At 33.9% G+C, this 13,190-nt stretch overlaps 1 long non-coding RNA gene across 2 annotated transcripts in view; it reads left to right on the plus strand.

Annotated features, from left to right (window-relative positions):
• Positions 1–9,971: 9,971 nt before the first annotated feature.
• LOC123382709 overlaps positions 9,972–13,190 on the plus strand; it is a 350,458-nt gene continuing 347,239 nt past the window's right edge. For both annotated transcript variants that reach the window (XR_006591490.1, XR_006591488.1), the window contains exon 1: positions 9,972–12,329. This is a non-coding gene — a long non-coding RNA (uncharacterized LOC123382709). The remainder of the gene's footprint in view (positions 12,330–13,190) is intronic.

Below are 13,190 nucleotides of genomic sequence, written 5' to 3' on the forward strand. Positions count from 1 at the left end.
GGCGACCCCTGTAAGTGTAAAGATTTTAAAGAGAACAATGACTAAAGAGGTCATACAGCGTACAAAATTGCTTTCCCCTCTCGCCCTTTTGCCTCGCTTGCTCTCGCACCCTAATCGGTACATTGTCACTTCTGCTGCTTTGTCTTGCTCAAATCCAGTCGCAGGGCTAGGCTAGGTCTCAAGAGATCTTGTAGCTTCTGATTTGGGCCCACTGGGTAAGGCAGCTGAGCCAGTCTATTTATTGGAGGAGAAGAGGCCACGTGGAAGAATCAAGCTACTCTGCTAGACACGCGATGAAAGCCGCTGGGAACCTCCAGCCTGGGAGAACGTTTAGCTGAATACAGCTCGAGATTGAGCCCAGAAAAAACAAACAGGAGCAGGGAGGGGAGCCAAATATAAGATCATGATAAACAAAAAATTATTATTTTCAGCTACAGAGTTAGAGATGGTTTGTGACCTAGCAAGAGATAGCCGGAACAGTTCCTTAGTTTTGATGTGGAAGGTAAATCAACAATTCTATACATAAAATATCGGTGGGAGATGATTGGGAGAAATACTGTCCCTCAACTGACTGTTTTCTTCACCATTCCGTAACTAGAAAATGGATGCCACGTTTTTGCTGGTGGCCTTACAGCACTGATCTTCACAGTGTAAGTCCTTTAATGGTCAGGTCAACAAATGCTCAGTGGGCAACAAGAATCAAGCCCACTCAAGTGGGGAAGGTGGAAAAGGAGGGACACTAGTGAACTTTTTACATACATTGTTATAACCATATATTTTAATGTTTTACAATTCAATACACTGAGGCTGAAAAGTAACTTTTTGTATGTTCCCAGCTAGTAATGTTTGAAAATTAAAACAAGTGTTTTTTTTTTTTTAATGTTTATTTTATTTTTGAGAGCACAAGCAGGAGAGGGGCAGAGAGAGAGGGAGAGGGAGAATCCCAAGCAGGCTTGTGCTGAAAACAGTGAGCCTGAGGTGGGGCTTGGACTCATGAACCATGAGATCATTACTGAAATTGGATGCTCAACGGACTGAGCCACAGGGTGCCCCTCCCCCTGTCTTGTCTTGTCTTGTCTTTTTTCTTTTCTTTTCTTTTCTTTTCTTTTCTTTTCTTTTCTTTTCTTTTCTTTTCTTTTCTTTTCTTCTCTTCTCTTTTCTTTTCTTTTCTTTTCTTTTCTTCCTTTTTTTTTTTTGAAAACCTGTTGGAACTTTGGGCAGCATAGCAGTTACTAGCCTGAGTTAATGTGTGGCAAAGGAATTCCAGCTATTGAGCAGTTATCTCAGGACTTCCACCTATATCCCATGAGTATTTACATTCCAGTGCATGTAATTATGGTGGATACTATTCCATGTCCCTCATTTCTACAGCTACCAACAGGGTGGGCTATAGATGGCTTAAATCTCTCTGTGGTATTGCTTTTGGCTACAAGAAGATGCCTCACCCAAGATCATACCTCTTCCCCAAGGGTACGTGCTAAGTAATGAATGATGAGTTCTGAAGGACAAAGGCCCAGTATCATTTCCTTCATTCAGTACAAATCTCAAGAATCATCCTGACTCTAGATGTCTCACCATATTGGATTTCAGCCTTTCCATCTGCCCAAACAGATTGGTGCTTTTCATCCATTTTGGAAAATTCTCAGCCATTGTATTTTTTAATATTTCTCTCTGTGCTGTCCATTTTTTACCCTTCTGTATTGTTACTAGACAAAGAACTGAATCCAAACTCTGGTTCAACTTCTCAGCACTCAAAAATCCATCCTGGAATGACAGTGATGAGGGGTTGTGGTTCCTGAAACACTAGTTGGGGGAAGTGATGCTACTTATCAGGAACGCACATGTTATGAGTGGGAAAAACATACTTGTGTTATGCATGGGCGATTTATAATTAGAATCTGTTATAGCAGCTTGTTTGTTACTGTATCTTACCTAATATAACAGTTGATTAATTTTAAAAACTAAAATGTTAGGTCTCCCCTGTAGAGTCTTGTGTTTAGATCAATTCATGCATATGCAGATGGCAATTAAGATATATATATTTTAATAGCTAAAATAAAAATAACAGTAAACATACCTTCAAATAGATTTTATATCCCATTTACTTTTTGAAATATTAATTTTATTGAGGTAATTATGTCTGGAAGGAGGATTTGTCTAAAAGTCTATAAAATATGACAAAATTAATATTTAAACAAAATAAATCCATGTCTCCTGGCTTCTAAATAGGACCCAAGAAAAATGTTAGTCTTGAGGCTAATGCTCTCATTTATGATTGATGTGCTTTTTGAGAAAAATAAAATAAAATAACTCTTGCTAGGCTTGTATACTTTCCTGTTCCTGTAAGATTAATTTATACACGATGCATGTCAGTTTGAAAGACTGATTCTTTGTAAAGGTAATTAACAGAGGAAATTGTTAAACAAGAACTATATTTTAATTGCTTTTGTGTTGTTAGCTTATTTTTTAGTCTGGAGATGAAAAACTCAAATGTTAGATAATGAATGTGTTTTACTAGCATCTAATTCTCAGGTGAATTCGGCTAAAGAGATTGATGTTAATAACTTCCTCTGAAGATTAATTGTTTCAGGATAGATGGATGAGTATTTTCAAAATCTCTTCCTTACCTTCCTGTTGCCATTTATGATTGCACTAAATTCACATTAGGTTTTGTTATATGCTTGAAGATATCATTTATTAATCAAAGCCTCAAGAAAAACAGGGCTGAGATGAGTTTACTTGCTTGAACTAAACATGCTTATTTCTTCTTTCCTAGGCTAACTAGGTCTACATTTATATTTAAACTAGTATCCAATATTTGGGTAAGTGTTCTATCACTGACCCTTAAACTACAAGTCACAATTATGTCCTTCTTATTTTTGAAGTCAGTGACCTATTTGAATGTCATCAAGGGTGACACCAGAGTGTAGTGCTGCCTTTACTAGAAGGAACACTGCATTTTTCATGTTTCTCAAAACAGCACTCAGTTTTATTTGGATGTATTAAATTATTTTTATGAGTTTTTATTTTAATATTAAATAGTTATAATAGTTATAGATAATAGTACTTTGTAAGTATTAATAGGTCTCTTATGGTATACCAAAATTGTATTTTCCATTAAGCGGAACGGCATGAGGGGCACCTGGTTGGCTCAGTTGGTTAAGAGTCTGACTCTTGATTTCTGCTCAGGTCATCATCTCACAGTTGTGAGACTGAGCCCTGTGTTTGGCTCCACACTGGGCATGGAGCCTCCTTGGGATTCTCTCTCTCCCTCTCTCTCTGGCCTCCCCAAGTAAAGAAATAAACATTAAAAAAATAACTGCATGAGAAATTGGAATCATCACTGGCATTTGACCATATATTAAATCAATATCAGATGAAAAATTGATTACTAACCAATTCTTGACTAAAGCCATTCCTTTTATTTATTAATATATAATGATCGATAAGTGAATTATTACTGTGTTGTATTGGTACAAAAGAAAATCATAAATGTAGAGTTAGTATATAATTATATTTTAATTATATATACATGTGTAATATATGGTAATCAATTAAAATGGCTACATTGACTCAATTACTATTAAAACTTTATCCATGGTTTGAATTTTAGAGTCTGAAAAGAATTACTATTTAAGATGATGTCTAATAGAAAACAATGGAATAGAAGGCAGCCTGCTGATTAGAATATTTTTAACATTAGTAATAGTGGCATTTCTTCTGAAAGTTAATTCTACAAAGATTTTTAAACATCATAACTTTCAGTGAAACTGTATAATGGCAAAAGTGGACTTACACTGATATGATACACATTTAAGATTACATGACATAAAACCATTTCTTAAAATATAACATTATTTTATGGAAGGTTCAGGGGTGACCGATAAGGATAAGTGCAATCTGAAAGGATTTCTTTTAGTTCATATAGAAAGGTAGAAAATTTGTGGTCTTTGATAACTCCTTCTTTATTCTAAGAATTTTATGGATTCTGTCTCATAACTGTATTTCAAGTCTATCACCTTACACACACACACACACACACACACACACACACACACACACACACAAAGAGATCATATTTCTCCACTGCTGAAAACCATTCATTGTAAACCTTCTCATCGTACTTTAAATCCATGCCAAATTCCTGACAACTTCAGCCCCGCATGGCCAGGCCTTGATTACTTCTTTAATTTAATATTATACCATGTGTCCCTTCACTCACTATCAGCTTCTTAACATTTCTACAATAGTCCAAGATACTCACTAACATACTGCACATGATTGTTCCTCTACCTGTAATCTTTTGCCCCATGCTCTTCTCAGGACTGGTTTCTTATCCATCAAATTAGCATAAATATCACTTTCTTAATGGCATCTTCCCAGACCACTCAAAAAAAGTCTCTCCTGTCACTTCTATCTTAGCAGTCATGTTTGCTTCTTCTATAGCTTTTCACTTTTTATAATGTTTATTTATACAATATATTTTTGTGTGACAATTTCAAGTTTTATGATGGCAGACGTCCAGCTTCATTTCACTACATATGCAGCACCATGCAGTATTTCTGGCACATCACTGGTACTCAATTTATATTCTTCTAATAAATGAATAAATAATCATATAAATGAATAGGCTATTAACTTGAAAGTATAAAATTTAATAAAATTAACTTGAAAAATAAAGTAGAAGAAATATTGCTGTAAATTTTCTTCAGGAATCTTGTGGTTTGTCTATAGAAAGGGCTCTCAATTTTCTGTCTGGAAGTTGCATTGTGGATGCATTCAGTTATTTGTGTTGCCTTAAATGGGAGTTGCATAAAGTCTTTCTTTGTTACCAACGATTTAGAATGAGGACTGATAGCTCAACTTTAGAGGATAACATGATACAGTAATAATAGAAGCTTTTAAAAGCCACTGTGAATCTATTTTTTAACCAATAAAAAACAAAATAGCCTTTTTAAAAACATTTTTCTCTGCATGTTTGTAGCCATATAAATAGTTGAATTAGGAACATTAGAAATGTATGTTTATCTAGTGCAAAGAATACAGCAATGGTGTGCTCTCCTACAGAAGGGATAATTTTTTTTTATGATTTCCCTAAATCAAGTTAAAACTTTGATTTTTTTAATGCATGTAAATTTCCATAACTTAGGAAGTTTTTATTAAAATCATCTAAATAATCCCTTTTACTCTAAACTTTTTCTGATTAAAATGGTGTGAAAAAATTCCATTTGAAAATACAAATGTTAAGTTTTGGGGGAAAAAAAACATGTGTATATCTGAAAACATTCACAAAGTATTAAGGATAAAAAAAAAAAAAAGGAAAACCCATAGTTTTCCAGCCTCTATTCCCAAAGGCAACCAAGTTGTGTTCACCTTTTGGAGATATAAGCATATTCTAGGATGCTTGTTTTGTTGATGATGCATGAATGACCAGTGGGTGTAGGTTTCAGGAGTACAGAAAGTGGGAGGTCTGAAATATGATCATGTAGTCCATTTATTTGATATATGCATAAAGAAAAATTGAAGTATTTTTTCTTGGCATGACAATAGAAATGGAAGTTTTCTTCATATTGAGAAGCACATTCACCAATATGTATGTGTCACCCAACTTTCAGACAGATTACTTCTCTCACACAAAGATGAAAAGGAAAAGAGGAAGCAAACAAAAAAATGGAATTTTCATTGTAACAATTGCAATAAACCTTTTAAAAACACACACCTGCATATCATTTTTGCATTTTTGTGAGAATATAAATAAGAATCCAATAGGAGAAACATGAACACATATTCATACATACACACATTGAGTTTTATAATTAAGCGAATGATTATTTGTACATGACCAATTAATAAACATCCACCATTATGTTTTGTGGGATTGTCACTGGTGTCAAGAGGTCACCTAATGAAAACTGGGATAATGAGACATGTAAGGGAAGAAGCAGCAGATGTGTAATTAGTGAGAGGCTGAAATTAAGGAGTTTTGGATGATGTACTTATTTTCCCTTGTAAAGACAACGCACGTAACTATATTTTATTTAGTTAAGGAAAAATTATGAATCCATTTACTAAGGGGTGTGTTATACTATTCCTAGTCACTATTATGGTTATTTTTATCATTATAATTTTGAAATTGTTTCATCACACAAACTTCTTATCAAAATAGAATCAAAAGGGTAATATGCTGATGAAATTATGCTAAAAGTCAAATATACATTGAGTATCTTTCGGGATTAATTTATTTTCTTCTTTTAAAAACTAATTAGTGTAAGCAAATAAATGTTTGTAATATATTCACATAAAAAGGCTTCTTATGAAAGACATAAGCAATTATAAATATTCTATTTTTCTGAAAAATATCAAAGATTCCTATTTGTGAGGTGCTGATATTTCTGTAGACCATATCAGGATTTTCCAATTTTTTTTGGCATTTCAACATCTTCTGTAGTGATTTGTAATCCACCAATCCCCTAAAGATATTAAAAATAATTTATTCTTAGATATAAACATACTATTTTGAATACAAAAATATTTTTATTTTAGGTTACTATTTGATTAAATTATATGTACTCAATTGTATAAATATATAAATTAATCATATAAAAATTAACTTCAAATTTTTCATTTAATAACAATGATGTGATAATTAAATGTTTGAACAAGAAAATCCTAATTAATTGCTAAATGAATTTTTTAATTTTAATGTTTAAAAATATTAATTCCAATATAGTTAACATACAGTGTTATATTAATTTCAGGGTATACAATATAGTGATCAACAATTCTATACATTAGTGAGTGGCTCATCATGATAATGTACTCTTCTTCCCCTTCACCTATTTCACACATCCTGCCACCCACCTCCCCTCTTTTAACCATCTGTTCTCTGTAGTAAAAGTCTCTTTTGTGGTTTCGCCTCTTTCTTTCTTTGTTTTGTTTCTTAAATTCCACATATAAGGGAAACCATACAGTATTTGTCTTTCTCTGACTGACTTATTTCACTTAGCATTATACTCTCTAGTTCCACCCATTTTGTTGTAAATGGCAAGGTTTCATTCTTTTTAATGGCTGAATGATATTCAGTATATTCAGTAATATGTATATTACTATATATATATGACTATCATATAGTCATGAGTTTTACTTTTTTCTTACTGATTTGGATGCCCTTTATTTCTTTTTGTTGTCTGATTACTGTGGCTATGACTTCCAATACTATGTTGAGTAAAAGTGGTTAAGAGTGGATATCCTTGTCTTCTTCCTGATCTTAGGGAAGAAGCTCTCAGTGTTTCACCACTGAGTAGGATGTTTGCTGTGGGTTTTTCATATTTGGCCTTTTTTATGTTGATGTATGTTCCCTCTAAACCTACTTTGTTGTGGTTTTTATCTTGAAGTGATGTGCTTTGTCAAATGCTTTGTCTGCACCTATTGAAATGATCATATGGTTTTTATCATTTTTCTTGTTGATGTGACATATCATGTTGATTGATTTGTGAATATTGAACCACACTTGCATCCGGGAATAAATCCCACTTGATTGTGGTGAATGATTTTTTTTAATGCATTGCTAGATTTAGTTTGCTAATATTTTGTTGAGAATTTTTGCATCTATGTTCATCAGAGATACTGGCCTGTAGCTCTCTCTTTTTTTCCTTTTTTTTTTGTGGTGTCTTTATCTAGTTTTGGTATCAGGGAAATGCTGGTTTCATAAAATGAATTTGGAGTTTTCCTTCCTTTTCTACTTTATGGAATAGTTTGAGAAGAAAAGGTACTAACTTCCTTTAAATGTTTGGTAAAATTCACTGTGAAGCTATTTGGTCCTATTTTGTTTGTTGGGGGTTTTTTGATTACTGATTCAATTTCTTTGCTGGTAATCAGTCTGTTAAAATGTGTTATTTCTTCCCAATTCAGTTTTGGTAGTTTATATGCTTCCAGGAATCTATCTATTTCTTCTAAGTTGTCTAATTTGTTGGCATATGGTTTTTCATAATATTCTCTTATAATCCTTTGTATTTCTGTGTTATCTGTTGTTATTTCTCCTTTTTCATTTCTGATATTGTTTGAGTTCTCTTTCTTTTTATTTTTTTGGACAAGTCTGGCTAAAGGTTTATTGATTTTGTTATCTTTTCAAATAACTAGTTCCTGGTTTCATTGATCTGTTCTATTGGTTTTGTTTGTTTGTTTTTTTAGTTTCTAAATCGTTTCTTTCTGCTGAAATCTTTACTATTTCCTTCCTTCTACTGCCTTTTGGGTTTTGTTTGTTTCTTTCTAGCTCCTTTAGGTGTAACGTTAGGTTGTTTGTTTGAGATTTTCTTGCTTCTTGAGGTAGGCTTGTATTTTTATAAACTTCCCTCTTAGAACAGCTTTTGCTGTATCCCAAAGATTTTGGACCATGGTGTTTTCATTTTCATTTGTCTCCATATGTTTTTTGATTTCCTCTTTGATTTCTTGATTGACCCATTCATTGTTTAGTAGAATGATATTTAACCTCCAGGTATTTGTGTTCTTTCCAGATTTTTTCTTATGGTTAATTTCTAGTTTCATAGCGTTGTGGTTGGAAAAGATGCATGGAATGACCTGTCTTTTTGAATTTGTTGAGACTTGTTTTATGGCCTAATATGTGATCTATTCTGAAGAATGATCTGTGTGCACTTGAAAAGAATGTATATTCTGCTGTTTTAGGAAGGAATGTTCTGAATATATCTATTAGATCCATCTGGTCCTGGTAGAAATACTTACATCAGATAAAATAAATTAAAACATGGGCACCTTGGTGACTCAGTTGGTTAAGTGTCTTGATTTTGGCTCAGGTCAGGATCTCACAGTTTCTTGAGTTTGAGCCCCGCATGGGCTCTGCGCTGACAGCGCGGAGCCTGCTTGAGATTCTCCCTCTTTCTCTACCCCTCCCCTGCTCACACTCTCTCTGTCTCTCTAAAAGTAAATAAATAAACTTAAAAAAATTAAAACAAAAACTGTAAGAGACACAGAAGAACATTATGTAGTCATAAAGGGTACGCTCCAAGATTATACAATTGTATTGAAAAGTATTTATTTTCACTCTATTTGCATAATAAATGCTCTTCCATCTCCTGGCTTTCAATCTGCACCTTTCGGTCTGAAATGAACCTCTTGTAGATACAATATAGATGGGTTTTGCTTTTTTATCCATTCCGTCACCCATGTCTTTTGATTGAGCCTTTAAGTCCATTTACATTCAAAATACATTAAAACCTTGGATTGCAAGTAACTTGTTCTGCGAGTGTTCTGTAAGAGAGGCAAACATTTCTAATAAATTTTAACTTGATAAATGAGTGATATCTTGCATTATGAGTAGTACGTAACCCCGAACGTCCCATGATCACAACTGAGCCAGTGTTTCCTCTCTCTCTCTCTCTCTCTCTCTCTCTCTCTCTGTCTCTGTCTCTGTCTCTGTCTCTGTCTCTCTCTTGCTTGTTGTGGGATTGTGGGTGATCATCTCCCATGCTCAGATGCTCAGTTTCAGGCTGTGGTGTTACGAGGAAATCAGTGATTTTTCAGAACATAGGAACGTGTCCAAAACTTGCACTAGTGTATTTTTTGTCACTTCAGAATACCTATGGACAGTCCTTTGCTTTTCCATACAAGAGTAAGCTTAGGAATGCTTTGCTTCATTCTAGGTCATTGGATAGATTCCTTATTAAAGCTGCATGAAAAGAAAAAGATTCCATTGGCCAATAGATAGCAGTGATTCTGTTAGTGATAGTGAAATTCATCCTACAAAATAACCCTCCCCCCTTTTGTCTCCCTCATACCAGCCACAAAGGTTTTCAAAGGTAAGTGCAGGTTAATTTGTTTATTTTTCTTTATATTTTGTATTTTCTTTATTGTATTATATTACAGTATTGTAATAATTTTTATATGAATATTTTGGCATTGTGGAACGAATCATCTGAGTTTCCATTATTTTTGTGGGGAAATTCACTTTGATATACAAGTGCTTTGGATTACAATCATGTTTCTGGAATGAATTATGCTTGCAAACCAAGGTTTTACTGTAAGTACTGATAGGTATGTACTTACTGCCATTTTGTTACTTGGTTTATGGTTGTTCTTGTAGTTCTTGTCTGTTCCTTTCCTCTCTTGCTATCTTCTCTCATGATTTGCTGGCTTTATTTAGTGATATACATGGATTCTTTTCTCTTTATTTTTAACATATCTATTTGCTTGCCAGTTTTTGATTTGTGATTACCATTAGGTTTGTATATAATATCGTATGCATATAGCAGTCTAGATAAACCAATTTTTAATTGACATTGTGTCATGCTTGACTTAAGGACCAAAGGTATATTGCAAAGTAGAATGAAATTTTATTATGTTTGTTGGAGGAGGTCATTGAGGAGACGTGAAGGCAGATTGACCATGAGTTGGGCAATCAGAGGCTCCTCATCCTTATCCCTGTCCTTGGAATTTATATTCCACTCACCTTTCCCTCACTAGGAGACATTCCAAGGGCAAATCCTTAAGAGAGTAAGGTTCTATTGAGACCTACTGGATGGTGTACATTACTAAAACCAGTTAAGACCTTTATACAAGCTTTTAAGATTTTGGCAGGCACATGTGGAGATCTACTCTTCTTGCCTCCAGCCAGACAAGCTTCATATGTTAGTTTCCCTGGTTGTGAACCAGAGGTGTTTTATAACATCAAACACAGACTGATTTCCTTCTCGAATATTTGTAATTCATTTTCATTTAAAAGTCAAATCACTTATGTTAATATTTTGTATTTTGAGAAAATAAAAAAGTTCTAGTTTTTATGATATTTAAAATGCTGAATTGATTTTAATCATTATGTTGACTCTTAAACATTTGCTTATTGTAGTATTAGAAACATTGAAGTTCTTTTTAAAGTCAACTTTCAATAGATGGAAGTATCTCAAGGTTATCTGGAAGAGAGGTTACAGATTTATTATTATATTTTCCTCAAGTGTTATTATATTTCAGTAATGGAATTTCTTATGTGTCCTATTTTTTAATCAATCATGATAATGAACAGTATTTTTTGAGAATAAATGCAGTTAAAAGTTTTTTTCAAAGCCTTTAAGTTTATTTTACAATTAGAAAGGCAAAATGATCATAAGCATACATCCTAATACATTTTTAAAAATCAGGCAAACTCCTGTAGCCAACATCTGGAGCAAAACACAGAACATGTTAGGAATACACAAATTGCCCTTGTGCTCCTCCTTTAGTTTTGCTAGTGTTAAACCAACTTTGCTTTTCTAGAGTAAATGCAATTTAGTTACGGTATTTGTTGTCATTTTGTATATACTGCTGGCTGTTTCCTTAACTCCTGCTTAAAATTATTGTATCTTGTATTCATGAGTGAGATTGGCTTTGATATTTCCTTTTCTCATACTTTTTCTTTTTGTTCAATTCCTGGGTTGTTTTCTGTCTTCATAAACTAGTTAGGGAACAGATTTCCTTCTTCTAACCTCCAGAACTGTTTGTATAAGAATAGGATTACATGTCCTCTCATTTTATTCTGATTTGGTAGTGAAACATCTAGTATTCTTTCACTTCCCCCCATTGTCTTGTATTGAATTTAAAATACTTACAGAAGTAATGTGTGTGCAAATATAAACAACCAATTTTCAGGTGAGTGCAGTTGTCCTGCAATGGGTAGGAAACAGTGTGGATCAGAACCGCCTGAAGGGCTTGTTGAGTCACTTACTAATGGGCCCACGTGTAGTCTTGAGACAAGGGCTATGGGTTGAGGCTGAGCTTTTGCTCTCCTCTCAGGTGCTGCTGTTGGTGCAAGGACCACACTGTGAAAGCCACGGAACAAGCGAAGTTAGTATAAAAAACTATTTACATTTCTCAGCTTCAACTGTTATTAATCCACTACCGTGTTGCTTTATATGTCTCTTCCCATCCTCCTCACCAAATTATTTTGAAAGGAATATCAGAAACCGTACTTTATTTCAAAATATAACAATATTTATCTCTAAAATGTAAGGACCCTATTTTCTTCATTTTTCTATATCAGTATGTTGAAGTGCAATTGTTTTGTGTGTGTTCATGTTGTATTCTGTCAATTTGCTAAGCTCACTTATTTTAGGAGGCATTTTTTTTTCTTTTGCCAGTTACTTGGGATGTTTTGTGTAGATAATAATCGATACCCACAAAAGGAGTTTTATATCTTCCTGTGCACTCAGTATGCCTCTTCTGTCTTTTTTTTTTGCCTGTTCTTGTAGCTAGCATTTCAGCTCTGTGGTCAATGAGTGGTGAGGACACATCTTGCCTTGTTTCCAATCTTGGAATGCTCTTCATCTTTCACCATTAAGTGATAGGTAAGCTTTCGGGCTGTTTTTTGTTTGTTTTGGGTAGATGTTCTTTATCAAGTTGAAACAATTCCTCTCTATTTCTAAACTTTCTGAACATTTTTCTCATGAGTGGGTGTTGGATTTTCTCAAATATTTTTTTTAGTCTGCTGGAGTTGGGGACTACTTTGATGGATTTTCAAATGTAAACCTTGCATAGTGCTTTCTCTGTTAGGGTTTTGTTTCTTTATACGGATTCCAGCTCCTTAATGGAAACATTAGCGTGGATCACAATCACCTGAAGGGCTTGTTAAGTTCACAGACTAATGGGCCTCACGTGTAGTCTTGATTCAAAGTATGTGGGTTGGGCCCAGTGTTGCTCTTCTTATAAGTTTCTTTGTGCTGCTGCTGTTGTGTGAGAACGATGCTCCGGGAGCCATGGAACGAACAAGGTTAGTACTAAAAACTATAAACAATTTTCAGCTTCAAATATCATGAACCCATGACCAATCTTGCTTTATACAGTTTACCCTTGAACAATATGGGTTTGAATTGCATGGGTCCACTTATAAGTGTGAATTTTTACGGTACTGTGTGTTTTCTCTTATGATTTTCTTAATATTTTCTTTAACTTTATTGTAAGAACATGCTATATAATGCACATACAAAATGTTAATTGTTTCTGTTATCGGTAAGGCAACAGGTCAACAGGTTATTCGTAAAGATTTTGGGAAGTCAAATTATATGTGCATTTTTGACCATGGGGTCTGGGGGCTCAACTGTATATATTCCAATCCCTTCCTCACCAAATTATTTTGAAATGCAGATAAGAAATTCAACTTGTAAGTATGTCAGTATTTACGTCAAACATAAAGACTCTGTTTTTCTCAT

This window comes from Felis catus, chromosome F1 (genome assembly GCF_018350175.1).
Source record: "Felis catus isolate Fca126 chromosome F1, F.catus_Fca126_mat1.0, whole genome shotgun sequence".
NCBI lineage: Eukaryota > Metazoa > Chordata > Mammalia > Carnivora > Felidae > Felis > Felis catus.